General features: G+C 45.2%; 30 non-coding genes across 30 annotated transcripts; 16 read left to right on the top strand and 14 right to left on the bottom strand.

Annotated features, from left to right (window-relative positions):
• Positions 1-1,122: 1,122 nt before the first annotated feature.
• Trnaq-cug lies at positions 1,123-1,194 on the bottom strand. Its single transcript has one exon. It is a non-coding gene; the product is annotated as a tRNA-Gln (tRNA).
• Positions 1,195-1,442: 248 nt separating this feature from the next.
• On the top strand, positions 1,443-1,531 carry Trnay-gua. The gene is given in 2 exon segments: positions 1,443-1,479; positions 1,496-1,531. It is a non-coding gene; the product is annotated as a tRNA-Tyr (tRNA).
• A 358-nt stretch (positions 1,532-1,889) lies between these two features.
• On the bottom strand, positions 1,890-1,961 carry Trnaq-cug. Its single transcript has one exon. It is a non-coding gene; the product is annotated as a tRNA-Gln (tRNA).
• A 248-nt stretch (positions 1,962-2,209) lies between these two features.
• Positions 2,210-2,298, top strand: Trnay-gua. Its single transcript is given in 2 exon segments — positions 2,210-2,246; positions 2,263-2,298. It is a non-coding gene; the product is annotated as a tRNA-Tyr (tRNA).
• Positions 2,299-2,656: 358 nt separating this feature from the next.
• Positions 2,657-2,728, bottom strand: Trnaq-cug. Its single transcript has one exon. It is a non-coding gene; the product is annotated as a tRNA-Gln (tRNA).
• Positions 2,729-2,976: 248 nt separating this feature from the next.
• Positions 2,977-3,065, top strand: Trnay-gua. Its single transcript is given in 2 exon segments — positions 2,977-3,013; positions 3,030-3,065. It is a non-coding gene; the product is annotated as a tRNA-Tyr (tRNA).
• Positions 3,066-3,423: 358 nt separating this feature from the next.
• On the bottom strand, positions 3,424-3,495 carry Trnaq-cug. Its single transcript has one exon. It is a non-coding gene; the product is annotated as a tRNA-Gln (tRNA).
• A 248-nt stretch (positions 3,496-3,743) lies between these two features.
• Trnay-gua lies at positions 3,744-3,832 on the top strand. Its single transcript is given in 2 exon segments — positions 3,744-3,780; positions 3,797-3,832. It is a non-coding gene; the product is annotated as a tRNA-Tyr (tRNA).
• A 358-nt stretch (positions 3,833-4,190) lies between these two features.
• Positions 4,191-4,262, bottom strand: Trnaq-cug. Its single transcript has one exon. It is a non-coding gene; the product is annotated as a tRNA-Gln (tRNA).
• Positions 4,263-4,510: 248 nt separating this feature from the next.
• On the top strand, positions 4,511-4,599 carry Trnay-gua. The gene is given in 2 exon segments: positions 4,511-4,547; positions 4,564-4,599. It is a non-coding gene; the product is annotated as a tRNA-Tyr (tRNA).
• Positions 4,600-4,957: 358 nt separating this feature from the next.
• Positions 4,958-5,029, bottom strand: Trnaq-cug. Its single transcript has one exon. It is a non-coding gene; the product is annotated as a tRNA-Gln (tRNA).
• Positions 5,030-5,277: 248 nt separating this feature from the next.
• On the top strand, positions 5,278-5,366 carry Trnay-gua. Its single transcript is given in 2 exon segments — positions 5,278-5,314; positions 5,331-5,366. It is a non-coding gene; the product is annotated as a tRNA-Tyr (tRNA).
• A 358-nt stretch (positions 5,367-5,724) lies between these two features.
• Trnaq-cug lies at positions 5,725-5,796 on the bottom strand. Its single transcript has one exon. It is a non-coding gene; the product is annotated as a tRNA-Gln (tRNA).
• Positions 5,797-6,044: 248 nt separating this feature from the next.
• On the top strand, positions 6,045-6,133 carry Trnay-gua. The gene is given in 2 exon segments: positions 6,045-6,081; positions 6,098-6,133. It is a non-coding gene; the product is annotated as a tRNA-Tyr (tRNA).
• Positions 6,134-12,349: 6,216 nt separating this feature from the next.
• Positions 12,350-12,438, top strand: Trnay-gua. The gene is given in 2 exon segments: positions 12,350-12,386; positions 12,403-12,438. It is a non-coding gene; the product is annotated as a tRNA-Tyr (tRNA).
• A 358-nt stretch (positions 12,439-12,796) lies between these two features.
• Trnaq-cug lies at positions 12,797-12,868 on the bottom strand. Its single transcript has one exon. It is a non-coding gene; the product is annotated as a tRNA-Gln (tRNA).
• Positions 12,869-13,116: 248 nt separating this feature from the next.
• Trnay-gua lies at positions 13,117-13,205 on the top strand. The gene is given in 2 exon segments: positions 13,117-13,153; positions 13,170-13,205. It is a non-coding gene; the product is annotated as a tRNA-Tyr (tRNA).
• A 358-nt stretch (positions 13,206-13,563) lies between these two features.
• Positions 13,564-13,635, bottom strand: Trnaq-cug. The gene has a single exon. It is a non-coding gene; the product is annotated as a tRNA-Gln (tRNA).
• A 248-nt stretch (positions 13,636-13,883) lies between these two features.
• On the top strand, positions 13,884-13,972 carry Trnay-gua. The gene is given in 2 exon segments: positions 13,884-13,920; positions 13,937-13,972. It is a non-coding gene; the product is annotated as a tRNA-Tyr (tRNA).
• A 358-nt stretch (positions 13,973-14,330) lies between these two features.
• Positions 14,331-14,402, bottom strand: Trnaq-cug. Its single transcript has one exon. It is a non-coding gene; the product is annotated as a tRNA-Gln (tRNA).
• Positions 14,403-14,650: 248 nt separating this feature from the next.
• Positions 14,651-14,739, top strand: Trnay-gua. The gene is given in 2 exon segments: positions 14,651-14,687; positions 14,704-14,739. It is a non-coding gene; the product is annotated as a tRNA-Tyr (tRNA).
• Positions 14,740-15,097: 358 nt separating this feature from the next.
• On the bottom strand, positions 15,098-15,169 carry Trnaq-cug. Its single transcript has one exon. It is a non-coding gene; the product is annotated as a tRNA-Gln (tRNA).
• Positions 15,170-15,417: 248 nt separating this feature from the next.
• Trnay-gua lies at positions 15,418-15,506 on the top strand. The gene is given in 2 exon segments: positions 15,418-15,454; positions 15,471-15,506. It is a non-coding gene; the product is annotated as a tRNA-Tyr (tRNA).
• Positions 15,507-15,864: 358 nt separating this feature from the next.
• Positions 15,865-15,936, bottom strand: Trnaq-cug. Its single transcript has one exon. It is a non-coding gene; the product is annotated as a tRNA-Gln (tRNA).
• Positions 15,937-16,184: 248 nt separating this feature from the next.
• On the top strand, positions 16,185-16,273 carry Trnay-gua. The gene is given in 2 exon segments: positions 16,185-16,221; positions 16,238-16,273. It is a non-coding gene; the product is annotated as a tRNA-Tyr (tRNA).
• Positions 16,274-16,631: 358 nt separating this feature from the next.
• Trnaq-cug lies at positions 16,632-16,703 on the bottom strand. The gene has a single exon. It is a non-coding gene; the product is annotated as a tRNA-Gln (tRNA).
• Positions 16,704-16,951: 248 nt separating this feature from the next.
• Positions 16,952-17,040, top strand: Trnay-gua. Its single transcript is given in 2 exon segments — positions 16,952-16,988; positions 17,005-17,040. It is a non-coding gene; the product is annotated as a tRNA-Tyr (tRNA).
• Positions 17,041-17,398: 358 nt separating this feature from the next.
• On the bottom strand, positions 17,399-17,470 carry Trnaq-cug. The gene has a single exon. It is a non-coding gene; the product is annotated as a tRNA-Gln (tRNA).
• A 248-nt stretch (positions 17,471-17,718) lies between these two features.
• On the top strand, positions 17,719-17,807 carry Trnay-gua. Its single transcript is given in 2 exon segments — positions 17,719-17,755; positions 17,772-17,807. It is a non-coding gene; the product is annotated as a tRNA-Tyr (tRNA).
• A 4,052-nt stretch (positions 17,808-21,859) lies between these two features.
• Trnay-gua lies at positions 21,860-21,948 on the top strand. Its single transcript is given in 2 exon segments — positions 21,860-21,896; positions 21,913-21,948. It is a non-coding gene; the product is annotated as a tRNA-Tyr (tRNA).
• Positions 21,949-21,959: the final 11 nt, after the last annotated feature.

Here is a 21,959-nt window from a genome sequence, read left to right as displayed (position 1 = left end):
GTTGGCTCAGGAAACAACTTGCTTTTGTCACTAGGTCTGCTGAAGCCGCTTATACTATTGACATCATCGTCCGGCCCGATTCTTCCTTTTTTCCGCGGACGAAGCTCCATACCGTCATGTGGTTGATTGGCCATTTCGTACATTTTGTCAACAGTTGTCATGAAGAGGATGGATACCTAGCGTTTCGGCAGTACATGCTTACAGCTTACTGGCAGCGCTCGCGATTGCCAGGCCTCCGAGATGATTTTGCCAATATGCTTAGCCTGACATTTGAAAGAGAGGGTGTTGGCTAAGGTCACCTGTGTGAGCCATTTTCTTTTATACTGTTTCTGGATTTGCCGCCTTTATATATGTTTCTTCTCTACACCAGGACTGAAGTTTTCGTGTTTTAATCTTTATTTCAGTCAGCAGTCTACATTATATAGTCATGTTTTAGGATTTTAATTTCAGTACTGTAAAAAAAAAAAAAAAAAAAAAAAAAAAAAAAAAAAAAAAAAAAAAAAAAAAAAAGGGGTATGATTCCTGCTTCGGGTGCAGGAGGTCCCGGGTTCAAATCCCGGACGAGCCCTTGCGTTTTGTACAACGGTGTGGCAACAAATCGCATGGCGGCGGCTGTCTCGCGCATTTCCAGGCCTCCAAGTCAGCGCTAAAATCCGATCTAAAAGAAAAAAAAAAAAAAAAAAAAAAAAGTTGGTAGAGCGGTGGACTGTGGTGGAAGATTCACAGTTATCCATAGGTCGCTGGTTCAAATCCGGCCCAGAGGACTGTTTTTCTAATCTCAGGAGCAAAGAGGCTCCAGAGCATGCCCACTCGGTCAGAACCTCCCTATGTTTTAAACCTATTTTAAAGGAAATTCATTTGCTCAGCTTCTAGTAGCTAGTTGATAATCATGGGATTCTTAGCCTTCGTAGGATAATGATATTTCTTCGAATTATAGTAAAATTGCTTGCTCTTACAGGCATTACTCGTTTAATGTGCTATATAGGTCACATAGTCGCACCAATATTCAGCCGTTTCATAGACATCTCGTTTTTAATACAAACGTAGAAACTACACCCCTGAGCCTATCGCTGTTACTTCCTCGGCGAGAAACGCTTATTACAGAAAATTTAGACTAAACGAAGGTTCCACCGAGATTCGAACTCGGATCGCTGGATTCAGAGTCCAGAGTGCTAACCGTTACACCATGGAACCAGACAGGAGAATGGGACTCGTAAATACACTTAGCAGTGTTCTGACGTACTTCAGACACTTCCTACTTGCATTTTTTAACATAATTGACACGATCGAGCATTATAAAACTTAATCTGGGCAATGTTTGCACTTGCAGCCGATGACTGCATTTCCTGTGCGTCTATATGGCAGCGCTGAGTAGCAGTGTGTGGAAACGAAAGACAGGGACGGACGTAAAGCAATCAGTACGAATAAGAAAGTATGCAGGGCCTCTGGTAGCTCAGTTGGTAGAGCGGTGGACTGTAGTGGAAGATTCACAGTTATCCATAGGTCGCTGGTTCAAATCCGGCCCAGAGGACTGTTTTTCTAATCTCAGGAGCAAAGAGGCTCCAGAGCATGCCCACTCGGTCAGAACCTCCCTATGTTTTAAACCTATTTTAAAGGAAATTCATTTGCTCAGCTTCTAGTAGCTAGTTGATAATCATGGGATTCTTAGCCTTCGTAGGATAATGATATTTCTTCGAATTATAGTAAAATTGCTTGCTCTTACAGGCATTACTCGTTTAATGTGCTATATAGGTCACATCGTCGCACCAATATTCAGCCGTTTCATAGACATCTCGTTTTTAATACAAACGTAGAAACTACACCCCTGAGCCTATCGCTGTTACTTCCTCGGCGAGAAACGCTTATTACAGAAAATTTAGACTAAACGAAGGTTCCACCGAGATTCGAACTCGGATCGCTGGATTCAGAGTCCAGAGTGCTAACCGTTACACCATGGAACCAGACAGGAGAATGGGACTCGTAAATACACTTAGCAGTGTTCTGACGTACTTCAGACACTTCCTACTTGCATTTTTTAACATAATTGACACGATCGAGCATTATAAAACTTAATCTGGGCAATGTTTGCACTTGCAGCCGATGACTGCATTTCCTGTGCGTCTATATGGCAGCGCTGAGTAGCAGTGTGTGGAAACGAAAGACAGGGACGGACGTAAAGCAATCAGTACGAATAAGAAAGTATGCAGGGCCTCTGGTAGCTCAGTTGGTAGAGCGGTGGACTGTAGTGGAAGATTCACAGTTATCCATAGGTCGCTGGTTCAAATCCGGCCCAGAGGACTGTTTTTCTAATCTCAGGAGCAAAGAGGCTCCAGAGCATGCCCACTCGGTCAGAACCTCCCTATGTTTTAAACCTATTTTAAAGGAAATTCATTTGCTCAGCTTCTAGTAGCTAGTTGATAATCATGGGATTCTTAGCCTTCGTAGGATAATGATATTTCTTCGAATTATAGTAAAATTGCTTGCTCTTACAGGCATTACTCGTTTAATGTGCTATATAGGTCACATAGTCGCACCAATATTCAGCCGTTTCATAGACATCTCGTTTTTAATACAAACGTAGAAACTACACCCCTGAGCCTATCGCTGTTACTTCCTCGGCGAGAAACGCTTATTACAGAAAATTTAGACTAAACGAAGGTTCCACCGAGATTCGAACTCGGATCGCTGGATTCAGAGTCCAGAGTGCTAACCGTTACACCATGGAACCAGACAGGAGAATGGGACTCGTAAATACACTTAGCAGTGTTCTGACGTACTTCAGACACTTCCTACTTGCATTTTTTAACATAATTGACACGATCGAGCATTATAAAACTTAATCTGGGCAATGTTTGCACTTGCAGCCGATGACTGCATTTCCTGTGCGTCTATATGGCAGCGCTGAGTAGCAGTGTGTGGAAACGAAAGACAGGGACGGACGTAAAGCAATCAGTACGAATAAGAAAGTATGCAGGGCCTCTGGTAGCTCAGTTGGTAGAGCGGTGGACTGTAGTGGAAGATTCACAGTTATCCATAGGTCGCTGGTTCAAATCCGGCCCAGAGGACTGTTTTTCTAATCTCAGGAGCAAAGAGGCTCCAGAGCATGCCCACTCGGTCAGAACCTCCCTATGTTTTAAACCTATTTTAAAGGAAATTCATTTGCTCAGCTTCTAGTAGCTAGTTGATAATCATGGGATTCTTAGCCTTCGTAGGATAATGATATTTCTTCGAATTATAGTAAAATTGCTTGCTCTTACAGGCATTACTCGTTTAATGTGCTATATAGGTCACATAGTCGCACCAATATTCAGCCGTTTCATAGACATCTCGTTTTTAATACAAACGTAGAAACTACACCCCTGAGCCTATCGCTGTTACTTCCTCGGCGAGAAACGCTTATTACAGAAAATTTAGACTAAACGAAGGTTCCACCGAGATTCGAACTCGGATCGCTCGATTCAGAGTCCAGAGTGCTAACCGTTACACCATGGAACCAGACAGGAGAATGGGACTCGTAAATACACTTAGCAGTGTTCTGACGTACTTCAGACACTTCCTACTTGCATTTTTTAACATAATTGACACGATCGAGCATTATAAAACTTAATCTGGGCAATGTTTGCACTTGCAGCCGATGACTGCATTTCCTGTGCGTCTATATGGCAGCGCTGAGTAGCAGTGTGTGGAAACGAAAGACAGGGACGGACGTAAAGCAATCAGTACGAATAAGAAAGTATGCAGGGCCTCTGGTAGCTCAGTTGGTAGAGCGGTGGACTGTAGTGGAAGATTCACAGTTATCCATAGGTCGCTGGTTCAAATCCGGCCCAGAGGACTGTTTTTCTAATCTCAGGAGCAAAGAGGCTCCAGAGCATGCCCACTCGGTCAGAACCTCCCTATGTTTTAAACCTATTTTAAAGGAAATTCATTTGCTCAGCTTCTAGTAGCTAGTTGATAATCATGGGATTCTTAGCCTTCGTAGGATAATGATATTTCTTCGAATTATAGTAAAATTGCTTGCTCTTACAGGCATTACTCGTTTAATGTGCTATATAGGTCACATAGTCGCACCAATATTCAGCCGTTTCATAGACATCTCGTTTTTAATACAAACGTAGAAACTACACCCCTGAGCCTATCGCTGTTACTTCCTCGGCGAGAAACGCTTATTACAGAAAGTTTAGACTAAACGAAGGTTCCACCGAGATTCGAACTCGGATCGCTGGATTCAGAGTCCAGAGTGCTAACCGTTACACCATGGAACCAGACAGGAGAATGGGACTCGTAAATACACTTAGCAGTGTTCTGACGTACTTCAGACACTTCCTACTTGCATTTTTTAACATAATTGACACGATCGAGCATTATAAAACTTAATCTGGGCAATGTTTGCACTTGCAGCCGATGACTGCATTTCCTGTGCGTCTATATGGCAGCGCTGAGTAGCAGTGTGTGGAAACGAAAGACAGGGACGGACGTAAAGCAATCAGTACGAATAAGAAAGTATGCAGGGCCTCTGGTAGCTCAGTTGGTAGAGCGGTGGACTGTAGTGGAAGATTCACAGTTATCCATAGGTCGCTGATTCAAATCCGGCCCAGAGGACTGTTTTTCTAATCTCAGGAGCAAAGAGGCTCCAGAGCATGCCCACTCGGTCAGAACCTCCCTATGTTTTAAACCTATTTTAAAGGAAATTCATTTGCTCAGCTTCTAGTAGCTAGTTGATAATCATGGGATTCTTAGCCTTCGTAGGATAATGATATTTCTTCGAATTATAGTAAAATTGCTTGCTCTTACAGGCATTACTCGTTTAATGTGCTATATAGGTCACATAGTCGCACCAATATTCAGCCGTTTCATAGACATCTCGTTTTTAATACAAACGTAGAAACTACACCCCTGAGCCTATCGCTGTTACTTCCTCGGCGAGAAACGCTTATTACAGAAAATTTAGACTAAACGAAGGTTCCACCGAGATTCGAACTCGGATCGCTGGATTCAGAGTCCAGAGTGCTAACCGTTACACCATGGAACCAGACAGGAGAATGGGACTCGTAAATACACTTAGCAGTGTTCTGACGTACTTCAGACACTTCCTACTTGCATTTTTTAACATAATTGACACGATCGAGCATTATAAAACTTAATCTGGGCAATGTTTGCACTTGCAGCCGATGACTGCATTTCCTGTGCGTCTATATGGCAGCGCTGAGTAGCAGTGTGTGGAAACGAAAGACAGGGACGGACGTAAAGCAATCAGTACGAATAATAAAGTATGCAGGGCCTCTGGTAGCTCAGTTGGTAGAGCGGTGGACTGTAGTGGAAGATTCACAGTTATCCATAGGTCGCTGGTTCAAATCCGGCCCAGAGGACTGTTTTTCTAATCTCAGGAGCAAAGAGGCTCCAGAGCATGCCCACTCGGTCAGAACCTCCCTATGTTTTAAACCTATTTTAAAGGAAATTCATTTGCTCAGCTTCTAGTAGCTAGTTGATAATCATGGGATTCTTAGCCTTCGTAGGATAATGATATTTCTTCGAATTATAGTAAAATTGCTTGCTCTTACAGGCATTACTCGTTTAATGTGCTATATAGGTCACATAGTCGCACCAATATTCAGCCGTTTCATAGACATCTCGTTTTTAATACAAACGTAGAAACTACACCCCTGAGCCTATCGCTGTTACTTCCTCGGCGAGAAACGCTTATTACAGAAAATTTAGACTAAACGAAGGTTCCACCGAGATTCGAACTCGGATCGCTGGATTCAGAGTCCAGAGTGCTAACCGTTACACCATGGAACCAAACAGGAGAATGGGACTCGTAAATACACTTAGCAGTGTTCTGACGTACTTCAGACACTTCCTACTTGCATTTTTTAACATAATTGACACGATCGAGCATTATAAAACTTAATCTGGGCAATGTTTGCACTTGCAGCCGATGACTGCATTTCCTGTGCGTCTATATGGCAGCGCTGAGTAGCAGTGTGTGGAAACGAAAGACAGGGACGGACGTAAAGCAATCAGTACGAATAAGAAAGTATGCAGGGCCTCTGGTAGCTCAGTTGGTAGAGCGGTGGACTGTAGTGGAAGATTCACAGTTATCCATAGGTCGCTGGTTCAAATCCGGCCCAGAGGACTGTTTTTCTAATCTCAGGAGCAAAGAGGCTCCAGAGCATGCCCACTCGGTCAGAACCTCCCTATGTTTTAAACCTATTTTAAAGGAAATTCATTTGCTCAGCTTCTAGTAGCTAGTTGATAATCATGGGATTCTTAGCCTTCGTAGGATAATGATATTTCTTCGAATTATAGTAAAATTGCTTGCTCTTACAGGCATTACTCGTTTAATGTGCTATATAGGTCACATAGTCGCACCAATATTCAGCCGTTTCATAGACATCTCGTTTTTAATACAAACGTAGAAACTACACCCCTGAGCCTATCGCTGTTACTTCCTCGGCGAGAAACGCTTATTACAGAAAATTTAGACTAAACGAAGGTTCCACCGAGATTCGAACTCGGATCGCTGGATTCAGAGTCCAGAGTGCTAACCGTTACACCATTTTTTTTTTTTTTTTTTTTTTTTTTGGTGCCGCATTCTTGTTATATCCACGTGCTATAACAGGCGTCTACTCTTCATTGAGGAGCTGCAACCGGGGCTGAGTTCCACCTACTCTTCAGCACGGTCAAAATGGCAGGGCTCGTCCGGGATTTGAACCCGGGACCTCCTGCACCCAAAGCAGGAATCATACCCCTTTTTATTTTTTTTTTATTTTTTTAAATGCCTGCAATTCAGTCTCAGCTCAGTATGAGCAAATGAAAGCGTAATTATTATTCCTCTAACAAATATATCTATTGAAAAAAAAAAAATATTAAGGAACATCCACAACACAGCCACTTCAAAGGAAGTACACTACTGAAATTAAAATCCTAAAACATGACTATATAATGTAGACTGCTTTGTGAAATAAAGAGTAAAAAAAAAACACGGAAACTTCAGTCCTGGTGTAGAGAAGAAACATACATAAAGGCGGCAAATCCAGAAACAGTATAAAAGAAAATGGCTCACACAGGTGACCTTAGCCAACACCCTCTCTCTCAAATGTCAGGCTAAGCATATTGGCAAAATCATCTCGGAGGCCTGGCAATCGCAAGCGCTGCCAGTAAGCAGTAAGCATGTACTGCCGAAACGCTAGGTGTCCATCCTCTTCATGACAACTGTTGACAAAATGTACGAAATGGCCAATCAACCACATGACGGTATGGAGCTTCGTTCGCGGAAAAAAGGAAGAATCGGGCCGGACGATGATGTCAATAGTATAAGCGGCTTCAGCAGACCTTGTGACAAAGGCAAGTTGTTTCCTGAGCCAACGCCAATTAGCAAGGTGCCCACAGCAGGTGAATCGATGTTCAAGGGTATCCACGAGACCACACCGAGTACAGGTGTCCGTGTCAGAAAGACCAATACGGTACAGTCGTACATTGGTGGGAACCAAATTATTTATTACCCTATACCACGTGGACGCCACGGCCATAGAGTGGATCGGCAGACTAACATTCTTCCAGATGTTCCTCCAGGACACAGATGGAGACGCCAGTTCTATTGGATTGGGACCGGCCAGCCCCTCCCAGCGGGCAATCAAGCCCTTGGTCGTTGGCACCGGTCGCCGCAAGAAGACGTCACCGAGGTAACTCACCGCAAGGTAAAATTCCCGAATGTGTTTCAACTTAAAATTTAGGCGTCCGACATCGACAGGTGGATCAAGGCTCGCCGGACGCACAACAGTAAAAAGCCTGGATGTAATGGAAGTCACTTCTTGCGTAACAATTAGAGTCGTTCGGCGGACGTACAAAGCAGACGCCTTGCGAGTGATGTCAGAGAGGCCCAAGCCTCCGGAGAGACGCGGTTTCGTCATTACCTCGTAACGTAACTTGAATAGATGGCCCTTCCATATAAACCTGCTAGACAATTGGCGCAACCTTTTCGCCACCATCATGGGAAGTGGGAACAGCTGAGCAACATAATAAGCTTTACATAGAACGTAGGTGTCTAAAATTCTGACCTTTTGCAAAATGGTAGCAGAGCGCTGCTCATGGACCATCAGAGCCCCCTGTATCTTCTCGGTGACAGATTTCCAATTGAGAGCCGCCATTTTTAGAGGACACCGATCAATGATAATCCCCAAGGACGTATGGCGATCGACAAACGTGGCCCAAGGGACATCAGCATCGCGAAATCCTCGAATATCAAGGAACTTACATTTACCCTGATTGAGACGCGCTCCAGAGACACGACAGTATGCATCAACTGCCCCTTTCAACAACGGGATATCATCACGTTGACGGAGGAGAACAACGACATCATCCGCATATGCCTTAACAGAGAGCTTCCCACCAGAGAGGGACATACCCTGAAGCTTGAGAGCAATAGTCCGAAGCAGCGGTTCCAGGGACAATACGAATAAAGACATAGAGAGCGGACTACCTTGAGGCACTCCGCGGCGGATAGCAATGGGCGGCGTCAGCTGCCCATTGACTGACACCCGAGCTGTTATTCCCCTATACAAATTGCCAAGAACACCACGTGATGAAGCGTTAAAACCTATTGTACCTAAAACACGATCTAAAAACACATGACTGACGTGATCAAAAGCCTTATGAAAATCAAGGAAGGCAAAGGCACAATGTACGTTTGTAACCGCCGCAACCGAGACAACATCCCGATATTCGGCTACTGGTGTCAGAATAGATCTATCATGAAAACAACATTGATGTGCACCAATCACACCCCGAAGCAGAGAGGACAACCGGCTATTGAGCGCTCTAGCAGCTGTCTTGTAGTCAAAATTCAGCAATGTGAGCGGACGAAGATTGGCAGCAGATAAACGACCAGAAGACTTCGGAATTAAAACAATTTTCCCTACTTTAAAATCGGCAGGCACATCCATCCCCCTGACAATCTCATTTAAAATCTGCATAAAAATGCCACCCAAAAGAGGCCAAAAACGGAGATAAAATTCTTTAGGCAGGCCGTCTTGACCCGGCGATTTACTGGACGGAGAGCGAGCAATAAAATCGAAAACCTCATCTACCTGGAACTCCCGGAGAAATTCGCCGTTCGCGTCAGGCGCGATCGTCGCAGTTAGATCCCCAAAGACATCATCCGAAAGAGACTCACCAGAATCATCGGCAGAATAGAGACTAGTGTAATACTGGTGAAGAGCACGAATCATTTCCTCCTGTGCAATAAGCTGCCGTCCATCATCCACCGTAAGAGAAGAGATGAAGGAGCGACGACGACGAGTGTGATGCCGTAGCAGGTGGTACAAGGATGTCAGTTCTCCTTCAACAAGAGAGTGAGGTTTCGACTTAACTCGCAGACCATCCATCTGTCGTCGTTTAAGGCTCAAGAGCTTGGCTTTAATACGACGAACATCATGGATCCGCAGAGGAGAGGTACCCGCTGCGTCATATAGTTCACGCAGGACAGAGTAGTAATATTCATACGTGTTCTTAAAATCACGCGCCCTTGCAGCACAGTAAAAAATCAAAGTCTGACGAATCTTGGGCTTGGCAAACGCAGTCCACCAAACCAGCAAGGAGGGGTATCGCGGGACAGAGCGAAGACATCGCTCCCACACGCCACTTATAACATCATCCATAGCACTGTCGGCAAGGTGGGAAACATTTAACATCCACTGGGAACGATAAAGTTTTGCAGGTTGGTGACTAAGATTTACAGTTGCAGTAAAAGCACAATGGTCAGAAAAACTAGTAGGAATAACATCGACAGAAAGAATTTTATCACATAAAAAATCAGATAAATAGAATCTGTCGAGTCTACTGCATGAGGACGCGGTAAAAAACGTATATTTCACCAGGGTTGGATATTTGTGTTCCCAAACATCACGCAGATGCATCGTACGAACTAAGTCATTTAAATCACGGCAATAATTAAAATTGGGGGACTGGTCTTCAGGGCGTAAAACACAATTAAAATCGCCTCCGAGCAGGAGACTCCGAGGACTCTGGCGCAAAAGATAAATAAGCTCTTCTTTATAAAAGCGCGAGCGAGCCACAGTGTGACCCGAACCAGAGGGGGCATACAAAACAACGAGGCGGAGATCAAAAAGACGACAACCAATCCCACGGCCAGAGTCAAGGAAGTCAATGTCAGTAATAGGAATGCCCTCTCGAAAGAAAAGAGCAGTTCCTGTTGAATATTCCGGCGCGACATTAAAAACAGTTTGAAATCCAGGTAGAGAGAGATCAGAAAACAACACTTCCTGCAAGAACACTACGTCCGCACAGGCGTCGTAAATAAACTGCCGCAAAGAGGCAATGCGAACGTCGGACTCAATACGGTTAACATTTAAGGTAAGAAAGGTGTATGCTTGAACCATAGAGAGAAAAGCGAAAAAGGAAATCACCTACACCGACGCACCAACGTCACAGTCCATAGCAGGGGAGACGGAGGCATCCGAGGGAGGGGGACTGGTACCCCGTTCCGCGGATCCCTTACGCTTCGGTTTTTTACGAACAGCATTAACGTTCGGCTGAACGCGTAACTTGCGTCGGCTGACGGGCAAGGAAGCTTCAGCCGCCGGTGACGTAGGAGGGTCAAGTTCTGTATCCGACACCACCCGCGCCGGTCCACATGCGGGATCCGGGGTCGCGGGGGGAAACTCCGACAAAACGGAATGGTCAACACTTACACTAGCTTCCGGCAAACATGGACTGCACGGAGGCGAATCGTGAGCAGGAAGGTCCGAGGCCGCAATGTTGGACGGAAGCGGAGCAGCTCCGCTGGCAGAGGTATGGGGCAGCGAAGCAGGAAGTTGTCGCGGCTCCACTTGTTGTGACATCGAAGTCGGTTCGGAAGACGGCGCCAACAGGCCCGACCGACGATCCGACTCGAGAGAAGCTGCGTCGGAGGCCGGAGGGGCGCCAGCAGCCGCCACCGTAACCGTTACCTCAGGAGAGCAGGGAGCAGCTACAGTACACAGTGGCTCGGAGGATGCCGGTCGCTCGGACTGGGGCATCTCAGGGAGATCCTCATCCGTACTATTTCCATCGTGTGGGCGACGCCTCTTATTATTCAAAAGTGGCACACCCACCTGATAGACAGACGGAACAACATCAGATTTAGCACGCAAAGGAGGAAAGTCTGTGTCAGGGGTGCGCAAAACCTGTGGCGGAGCGCTACTACCACTGGACTGTGCTACACCAAGAGCAGAACCACCTGCAACGAGGTCAGCGACCGTTAACTTGCGACGCTGTTCGAGAGAATTTTTTAAAACAAAAACCCTCCGCGGACAGTCGGTACGCACGTGACCACTTTCATTGCACAAAAAACAGGTGCCAACCTGACCACTATATGTTACATGGACACGATATCCACCGATCTGCAGGTGAGATGGAATATTCTGCTTAACGTGCATTTCGACTGAACGAATACCACTGTAACATTGCAGGCGATGTTGGCTTGACCAGCGTTCAAGGCGAATGCTCTTTACATCACCATACTTTTGTAGACCCTCCTTAAGATAGACATTATCCACCTCCGGTGGAAGGTTGTAAACACGAACATTGGTATACGTGATGGAAGCATTGGAAAGCAGCACGGTACTTACAGAATCATCCCGATGCCGAAAGAGAACTTGATGACCATATTTAGAAAGAATTTTATCAACCTGAAGTGGGTCCATAAACTTAACAAAGAAAACATACAGTTCGGTATCAAAATAAGCAGTATGCACCTGATCCGAATGAACACCAAAGGTATCTACCAACCAATCATGAATCTCAAGGGAACTAGGTTGCACATGGCGGGTTGACTTGTCAAAAGTAAAACTAACTGTAGCCTGACGAGGAATAACCTGGGACGACATTTTCAAAATATGCGGTCGAAACCGCTACACACAACACACTGAAATAAGGACAGAAAGTAACACAAGGTACTAAACAACGACGGAGAAACACTCACAGAAGTTGCAACACAACACGTAAACAAAAGCTATAGTCCACTATACGTAACGCTACGGCGGAGCGGAAGACTAGGCACGTCCACACTGCACGGCGTCTAAAGCGGAACTGACCATGGAACCAGACAGGAGAATGGGACTCGTAAATACACTTAGCAGTGTTCTGACGTACTTCAGACACTTCCTACTTGCATTTTTTAACATAATTGACACGATCGAGCATTATAAAACTTAATCTGGGCAATGTTTGCACTTGCAGCCGATGACTGCATTTCCTGTGCGTCTATATGGCAGCGCTGAGTAGCAGTGTGTGGAAACGAAAGACAGGGACGGACGTAAAGCAATCAGTACGAATAAGAAAGTATGCAGGGCCTCTGGTAGCTCAGTTGGTAGAGCGGTGGACTGTAGTGGAAGATTCACAGTTATCCATAGGTCGCTGGTTCAAATCCGGCCCAGAGGACTGTTTTTCTAATCTCAGGAGCAAAGAGGCTCCAGAGCATGCCCACTCGGTCAGAACCTCCCTATGTTTTAAACCTATTTTAAAGGAAATTCATTTGCTCAGCTTCTAGTAGCTAGTTGATAATCATGGGATTCTTAGCCTTCGTAGGATAATGATATTTCTTCGAATTATAGTAAAATTGCTTGCTCTTACAGGCATTACTCGTTTAATGTGCTATATAGGTCACATAGTCGCACCAATATTCAGCCGTTTCATAGACATCTCGTTTTTAATACAAACGTAGAAACTACACCCCTGAGCCTATCGCTGTTACTTCCTCGGCGAGAAACGCTTATTACAGAAAATTTAGACTAAACGAAGGTTCCACCGAGATTCGAACTCGGATCGCTGGATTCAGAGTCCAGAGTGCTAACCGTTACACCATGGAACCAGACAGGAGAATGGGACTCGTAAATACACTTAGCAGTGTTCTGACGTACTTCAGACACTTCCTACTTGCATTTTTTAACATAATTGACACGATCGAGCATTATAAAACTTAATCTGGGCAATGTTTGCACTTGCAGCCGATGACTGCATTTCCTGTGCGTCTATATGGCAGCGCTGAGTAGCAGTGTGTGGAAACGAAAGACAGGGACGGACGTAAAGCAATCAGTACGAATAAGAAAGTATGCAGGGCCTCTGGTAGCTCAGTTGGTAGAGCGGTGGACTGTAGTGGAAGATTCACAGTTATCCATAGGTCGCTGGTTCAAATCCGGCCCAGAGGACTGTTTTTCTAATCTCAGGAGCAAAGAGGCTCCAGAGCATGCCCACTCGGTCAGAACCTCCCTATGTTTTAAACCTATTTTAAAGGAAATTCATTTGCTCAGCTTCTAGTAGCTAGTTGATAATCATGGGATTCTTAGCCTTCGTAGGATAATGATATTTCTTCGAATTATAGTAAAATTGCTTGCTCTTACAGGCATTACTCGTTTAATGTGCTATATAGGTCACATAGTCGCACCAATATTCAGCCGTTTCATAGACATCTCGTTTTTAATACAAACGTAGAAACTACACCCCTGAGCCTATCGCTGTTACTTCCTCGGCGAGAAACGCTTATTACAGAAAATTTAGACTAAACGAAGGTTCCACCGAGATTCGAACTCGGATCGCTCGATTCAGAGTCCAGAGTGCTAACCGTTACACCATGGAACCAGACAGGAGAATGGGACTCGTAAATACACTTAGCAGTGTTCTGACGTACTTCAGACACTTCCTACTTGCATTTTTTAACATAATTGACACGATCGAGCATTATAAAACTTAATCTGGGCAATGTTTGCACTTGCAGCCGATGACTGCATTTCCTGTGCGTCTATATGGCAGCGCTGAGTAGCAGTGTGTGGAAACGAAAGACAGGGACGGACGTAAAGCAATCAGTACGAATAAGAAAGTATGCAGGCCCTCTGGTAGCTCAGTTGGTAGAGCGGTGGACTGTAGTGGAAGATTCACAGTTATCCATATGTCGCTGGTTCAAATCCGGCCCAGAGGACTGTTTTTCTAATCTCAGGAGCAAAGAGGCTCCAGAGCATGCCCACTCGGTCAGAACCTCCCTATGTTTTAAACCTATTTTAAAGGAAATTCATTTGCTCAGCTTCTATTAGCTAGTTGATAATCATGGGATTCTTAGCCTTCGTAGGATAATGATATTTCTTCGAATTATAGTAAAATTGCTTGCTCTTACAGGCATTACTCGTTTAATGTGCTATATAGGTCACATAGTCGCACCAATATTCAGCCGTTTCATAGACATCTCGTTTTTAATACAAACGTAGAAACTACACCCCTGAGCCTATCGCTGTTACTTCCTCGGCGAGAAACGCTTATTACAGAAAATTTAGACTAAACGAAGGTTCCACCGAGATTCGAACTCGGATCGCTGGATTCAGAGTCCAGAGTGCTAACCGTTACACCATGGAACCAGAGAGGAGAATGGGACTCGTAAATACACTTAGCAGTGTTCTGACGTACTTCAGACACTTCCTACTTGCATTTTTTAACATAATTGACACGATCGAGCATTATAAAACTTAATCTGGGCAATGTTTGCACTTGCAGCCGATGACTGCATTTCCTGTGCGTCTATATGGCAGCGCTGAGTAGCAGTGTGTGGAAACGAAAGACAGGGACGGACGTAAAGCAATCAGTACGAATAATAAAGTATGCAGGGCCTCTGGTAGCTCAGTTGGTAGAGCGGTGGACTGTAGTGGAAGATTCACAGTTATCCATAGGTCGCTGGTTCAAATCCGGCCCAGAGGACTGTTTTTCTAATCTCAGGAGCAAAGAGGCTCCAGAGCATGCCCACTCGGTCAGAACCTCCCTATGTTTTAAACCTATTTTAAAGGAAATTCATTTGCTCAGCTTCTAGTAGCTAGTTGATAATCATGGGATTCTTAGCCTTCGTAGGATAATGATATTTCTTCGAATTATAGTAAAATTGCTTGCTCTTACAGGCATTACTCGTTTAATGTGCTATATAGGTCACATAGTCGCACCAATATTCAGCCGTTTCATAGACATCTCGTTTTTAATACAAACGTAGAAACTACACCCCTGAGCCTATCGCTGTTACTTCCTCGGCGAGAAACGCTTATTACAGAAAATTTAGACTAAACGAAGGTTCCACCGAGATTCGAACTCGGATCGCTGGATTCAGAGTCCAGAGTGCTAACCGTTACACCATGGAACCAGACAGGAGAATGGGACTCGTAAATACACTTAGCAGTGTTCTGACGTACTTCAGACACTTCCTACTTGCATTTTTTAACATAATTGACACGATCGAGCATTATAAAACTTAATCTGGGCAATGTTTGCACTTGCAGCCGATGACTGCATTTCCTGTGCGTCTATATGGCAGCGCTGAGTAGCAGTGTGTGGAAACGAAAGACAGGGACGGACGTAAAGCAATCAGTACGAATAAGAAAGTATGCAGGGCCTCTGGTAGCTCAGTTGGTAGAGCGGTGGACTGTAGTGGAAGATTCACAGTTATCCATAGGTCGCTGGTTCAAATCCGGCCCAGAGGACTGTTTTTCTAATCTCAGGAGCAAAGAGGCTCCAGAGCATGCCCACTCGGTCAGAACCTCCCTATGTTTTAAACCTATTTTAAAGGAAATTCATTTGCTCAGCTTCTAGTAGCTAGTTGATAATCATGGGATTCTTAGCCTTCGTAGGATAATGATATTTCTTCGAATTATAGTAAAATTGCTTGCTCTTACAGGCATTACTCGTTTAATGTGCTATATAGGTCACATAGTCGCACCAATATTCAGCCGTTTCATAGACATCTCGTTTTTAATACAAACGTAGAAACTACACCCCTGAGCCTATCGCTGTTACTTCCTCGGCGAGAAACGCTTATTACAGAAAATTTAGACTAAACGAAGGTTCCACCGAGATTCGAACTCGGATCGCTGGATTCAGAGTCCAGAGTGCTAACCGTTACACCATGGAACCAGACAGGAGAATGGGACTCGTAAATACACTTAGCAGTGTTCTGACGTACTTCAGACACTTCCTACTTGCATTTTTTAACATAATTGACACGATCGAGCATTATAAAACTTAATCTGGGCAATGTTTGCACTTGCAGCCGATGACTGCATTTCCTGTGCGTCTATATGGCAGCGCTGAGTAGCAGTGTGTGGAAACGAAAGACAGGGACGGACGTAAAGCAATCAGTACGAATAAGAAAGTATGCAGGGCCTCTGGTAGCTCAGTTGGTAGAGCGGTGGACTGTAGTGGAAGATTCACAGTTATCCATAGGTCGCTGGTTCAAATCCGGCCCAGAGGACTGTTTTTCTAATCTCAGGAGCAAAGAGGCTCCAGAGCATGCCCACTCGGTCAGAACCTCCCTATGTTTTAAACCTATTTTAAAGGAAATTCATTTGCTCAGCTTCTAGTAGCTAGTTGATAATCATGGGATTCTTAGCCTTCGTAGGATAATGATATTTCTTCGAATTATAGTAAAATTGCTTGCTCTTACAGGCATTACTCGTTTAATGTGCTATATAGGTCACATAGTCGCACCAATATTCAGCCGTTTCATAGACATCTCGTTTTTAATACAAACGTAGAAACTACACCCCTGAGCCTATCGCTGTTACTTCCTCGGCGAGAAACGCTTATTACAGAAAATTTAGACTAAACGAAGGTTCCACCGAGATTCGAACTCGGATCGCTGGATTCAGAGTCCAGAGTGCTAACCGTTACACCATGGAACCAGACAGGAGAATGGGACTCGTAAATACACTTAGCAGTGTTCTGACGTACTTCAGACACTTCCTACTTGCATTTTTTAACATAATTGACACGATCGAGCATTATAAAACTTAATCTGGGCAATGTTTGCACTTGCAGCCGATGACTGCATTTCCTGTGCGTCTATATGGCAGCGCTGAGTAGCAGTGTGTGGAAACGAAAGACAGGGACGGACGTAAAGCAATCAGTACGAATAAGAAAGTATGCAGGGCCTCTGGTAGCTCAGTTGGTAGAGCGGTGGACTGTAGTGGAAGATTCACAGTTATCCATAGGTCGCTGGTTCAAATTCGGCCCAGAGGACTGTTTTTCTAATCTCAGGAGCAAAGAGGCTCCAGAGCATGCCCACTCGGTCAGAACCTCCCTATGTTTTAAACCTATTTTAAAGGAAATTCATTTGCTCAGCTTCTAGTAGCTAGTTGATAATCATGGGATTCTTAGCCTTCGTAGGATAATGATATTTCTTCGAATTATAGTAAAATTGCTTGCTCTTACAGGCATTACTCGTTTAATGTGCTATATAGGTCACATAGTCGCACCAATATTCAGCCGTTTCATAGACATCTCGTTTTTAATACAAACGTAGAAACTACACCCCTGAGCCTATCGCTGTTACTTCCTCGGCGAGAAACGCTTATTACAGAAAATTTAGACTAAACGAAGGTTCCACCGAGATTCGAACTCGGATCGCTGGATTCAGAGTCCAGAGTGCTAACCGTTACACCATGGAACCAGACAGGAGAATGGGACTCGTAAATACACTTAGCAGTGTTCTGACGTACTTCAGACACTTCCTACTTGCATTTTTTAACATAATTGACACGATCGAGCATTATAAAACTTAATCTGGGCAATGTTTGCACTTGCAGCCGATGACTGCATTTCCTGTGCGTCTATATGGCAGCGCTGAGTAGCAGTGTGTGGAAACGAAAGACAGGGACGGACGTAAAGCAATCAGTACGAATAAGAAAGTATGCAGGGCCTCTGGTAGCTCAGTTGGTAGAGCGGTGGACTGTAGTGGAAGATTCACAGTTATCCATAGGTCGCTGGTTCAAATCCGGCCCAGAGGACTGTTTTTCTAATCTCAGGAGCAAAGAGGCTCCAGAGCATGCCCACTCGGTCAGAACCTCCCTATGTTTTAAACCTATTTTAAAGGAAATTCATTTGCTCAGCTTCTAGTAGCTAGTTGATAATCATGGGATTCTTAGCCTTCGTAGGATAATGATATTTCTTCGAATTATAGTAAAATTGCTTGCTCTTACAGGCATTACTCGTTTAATGTGCTATATAGGTCACATAGTCGCACCAATATTCAGCCGTTTCATAGACATCTCGTTTTTAATACAAACGTAGAAACTACACCCCTGAGCCTATCGCTGTTACTTCCTCGGCGAGAAACGCTTATTACAGAAAATTTAGACTAAACGAAGGTTCCACCGAGATTCGAACTCGGATCGCTGGATTCAGAGTCCAGAGTGCTAACCGTTACACCATTTTTTTTTTTTTTTTTTTTTTTTTTCTATCATGAAAACAACATTGATGTGCACCAATCACACCCCGAAGCAGAGAAGACAGCCGGCTATTGAGCGCTCTAGCAGCTGTCTTATAGTCAAATTCAGCAATGTGAGCGGACGAAGATTGGCAGCAGATAAACGACCAGAGGACTTCGGAATTAAAACAATTTTCCCTACTTTAAAATCGGCAGGCACATCCATCCCCCTGACAATCTCATTTAAAATCTGCGTAAAAATGCCACCCAAAAGAGGCCAAAAACGGAGATAAAATTCTTTAGGCAGGCCGTCTGGACCCGGCGATTTACTGGACGGAGAGCGAGCAATAAAATCGAAAACATCATCTACCTGGAACTCCCGGAGAAATTCGCCGTTCGCGTCAGGCGCGATCGTCGCAGTTAGATCCCCAAAGACATCATCCGAAAGAGACTCACCAGAATCATCGGCAGAATATAGACTAGTGTAATACTGATGAAGAGCACGAACCATTTCCTCCTGTGCACTAAGCTGTCGCCCATCATCCACCGTAAGAGAAGAGATGAAGGAGCGACGACGACGAGTCTGATGCCGTAGCAGGTGGTACAAGGATGTCAGTTCACCTTCAACAAGAGAGTGAGGTTTCGACTTAACTCGCAGACCATCCATCTGTCGTCGTTTAAGGCTCAAGAGCTTGGCTTTAATACGACGAACATCATGGATCCGCAGTGGAGAGGTACCCGCCGCGTCATATAGTTCACGCAGGACAGAGTAGTAATATTCATACGTGTTCTTAAAATCACGCGTCCTAGCAGCACAGTAGAAAATCAAAGTCTGACGAATCTTGGGCTTGGCAAACGCAGTCCACCAAACCAGCAAGGAGGGGTATGGCGGGACAGAGCGAAGACATCGCTCCCACACGCCACTTATAACATCATCCATAGCACTGTCGGCAAGGTGGGAAACATTTAACATCCACTGGGAACGATAAAGTTTTGCAGGTTGGCGACTAAGATTTACAGTTGCAGTAAAAGCACAATGGTCAGAAAAACTAGTAGGAATAACATCGACAGAAAGAATTTTATCACATAAAAAATCAGATAAATAGAATCTGTCGAGTCTACTGCATGAGGACGCGGTAAAAAACGTATATTTCACCAGGGTTGGATATTTGTGTTCCCAAACATCACGCAGATGCATCGTACGAACTAAGTCATGTAAATCACGGCAATAATTAAAATTGGGGGACTGGTCTGCAGGGCGTAAAACACAATTAAAATCGCCTCCGAGCAGGAGACTCCGAGGACTCTGGCGCAAAAGATAAATAAGCTCTTCTTTATAAAAGCGCGATCGAGCCACAGTGTGACCCGAACCAGAGGGGGCATACAAAACAACGAGGCGGAGATCAAAAAGACGACAACCAATCCCACGGCCAGAGTCAAGGAATTCAATGTCAGTAATAGGAATGCCCTCTCGAAAGAAAAGAGCAGTTCCTGTTGAATATTCCGGCGCGACATTAAAAACAGTTTGAAATCCAGGTAGAGAGAGATCAGAAAACAACACTTCCTGCAAAAACACTACGTCCGCACAGGCGTCGTAAATAAACTGCCGCAAAGAGGCAATGCGAACGTCGGACTCAATACGGTTAACATTTAAGTTAAGAAAGGTGTATGCTTGAACCATAGAGAGAAAAGCGAGAAAACAAATAACCTACACCGACGCACCAGCGTCACAGTCCATAGCAGGGGTGACGGAGGCATCCGAGGGAGGGGGACTGCTACCCCGTTCCGCGGATCCCTTACGTTTCGGTTTTTTACGAACAGCATTAACGTTCGGCTGAACGCGTAACTTGCGTCGGCTGACGGGCAAGGAAACTTCAGCCGCCGGTGACGTAGGAGGGTCAAGTTCTGTATCCGACACCACCCGCGCCGGTCCACATGCGGGATCCGGGGTCGCGGGGGAAACATCCGACAAAACGGAATGGTCAACACCTGCACTAGCTTCCGGCAAACATGGACTGCACGGAGGCGAAACGTGAGCAGGAAGGTCCGAGGCCGCAGAGTTGGAAGGAAGCGGAGCAGCTCCGCTGGCAGAGGTATGGGGCAGCGAAGCAGGAAGTTGTCGCGGCTCCACTTGTTGTGACATCGAAGTCGGTTCGGAAGACGGCGCCAACGGGCCCGACCGACGACCCGACTCGAGAGAAGCTGCGTAGGAGGCCGGAGGGGCGCCAGCAGCCGCCACCGGAACCGCTACCTCAGGAGGGCAGGGAGCAGCTACAGTACACAGTGGCTCGGAGGATGCCGGTCGCTCGGACTGGGGCATCTCAGGGAGATCCTCATCCGTACTATTTCCATCGTGTGGGCGACGCCTCTTATTATTCAAAAGTGGCACACCCACCTGAGGGACAGACGGAACAACATCAGATTTAGCACGCAAAGGAGGAAATTCTGTATCAGGGGTGCGCAAAACCTGTGGCGGGGCGCTACTACCACTGGACTGTGCTACACCAAGAGCAGAACCACCTGCAACGAGGTCAGCGACCGTTAACTTGCGACGCTGTTCGAGAGAATTTTTTAAAACAAAAACTCTCCGCGGACAGTCGGTACGCACGTGACCACTTTCATTGCACAAAAAACAGGTGCCAACCTGACCACTATATGTTACATGGACACGATATCCACCGATCTGCAGGTGAGATGGAATATTCTGCTTAACGTGCATTTCGACTGAACGAATACCACTGTAACATTGCAGGCGATGTTGGCTTGACCAGCGTTCAAGGCGAATGCTCTTTACATCACCATACTTCTGTAGACCCTCCTTAAGATAGACATTATCCACCTCCGGTGGAAGGTTGTAAACACGAACATTGGTATACGTGATGGAAGCATTGGAAAGCAGCACGGTACTTACAGAATCATCCCGATGCCGAAAGAGAACTTGATGACCATATTTAGAAAGAATTTTATCAACCTGAAGTGGGTCCATAAACTTAACAAAGAAAACATACAGTTCGGTATCAAAATAAGCAGTGTGCACCTGATCCGAATGAACACCAAAGGTATCTACCAACCAATCATGAATCTCAAGAGAACTAGGTTGCACATGGCGGGTTGACTTGTCAAAAGCAAAACTAACTGTAGCCTGACGAGGAATAACCTGGGACGACATTTTCAAAATATGCGGTCGAAACCGCTACACAAAAAACACTGAAATAAGGACAGAAAGTAACACAAGGTACGAAACAACGACGGAGAAATACTCTCAGAAGTTGCAACACAACACGTAACAAAAACGATAGTCCACTAAACGTAACGCTACGGCGGAGCGGAAGACTAGGCACGTCCACACTGCACGGCGTCTAAAGCGGAACTTCTCCATGGAACCAGACAGGAGAATGGGACTCGTAAATACACTTAGCAGTGTTCTGACGTACTTCAGACACTTCCTACTTGCATTTTTTAACATAATTGACACGATCGAGCATTATAAAACTTAATCTGGGCAATGTTTGCACTTGCAGCCGATGACTGCATTTCCTGTGCGTCTATATGGCAGCGCTGAGTAGCAGTGTGTGGAAACGAAAGACAGGGACGGACGTAAAGCAATCAGTACGAATAAGAAAGTATGCAGGGCCTCTGGTAGCTCAGTTGGTAGAGCGGTGGACTGTAGTGGAAGATTCACAGTTATCCATAGGTCGCTGGTTCAAATCCGGCCCAGAGGACTGTTTTTCTA

The sequence above is a fragment of the Schistocerca piceifrons genome, chromosome 2 (assembly GCF_021461385.2).
Source record: "Schistocerca piceifrons isolate TAMUIC-IGC-003096 chromosome 2, iqSchPice1.1, whole genome shotgun sequence".
Classification (NCBI taxonomy): domain Eukaryota; kingdom Metazoa; phylum Arthropoda; class Insecta; order Orthoptera; family Acrididae; genus Schistocerca; species Schistocerca piceifrons.
This window is presented reverse-complemented; position numbering and strand designations above follow the sequence as displayed.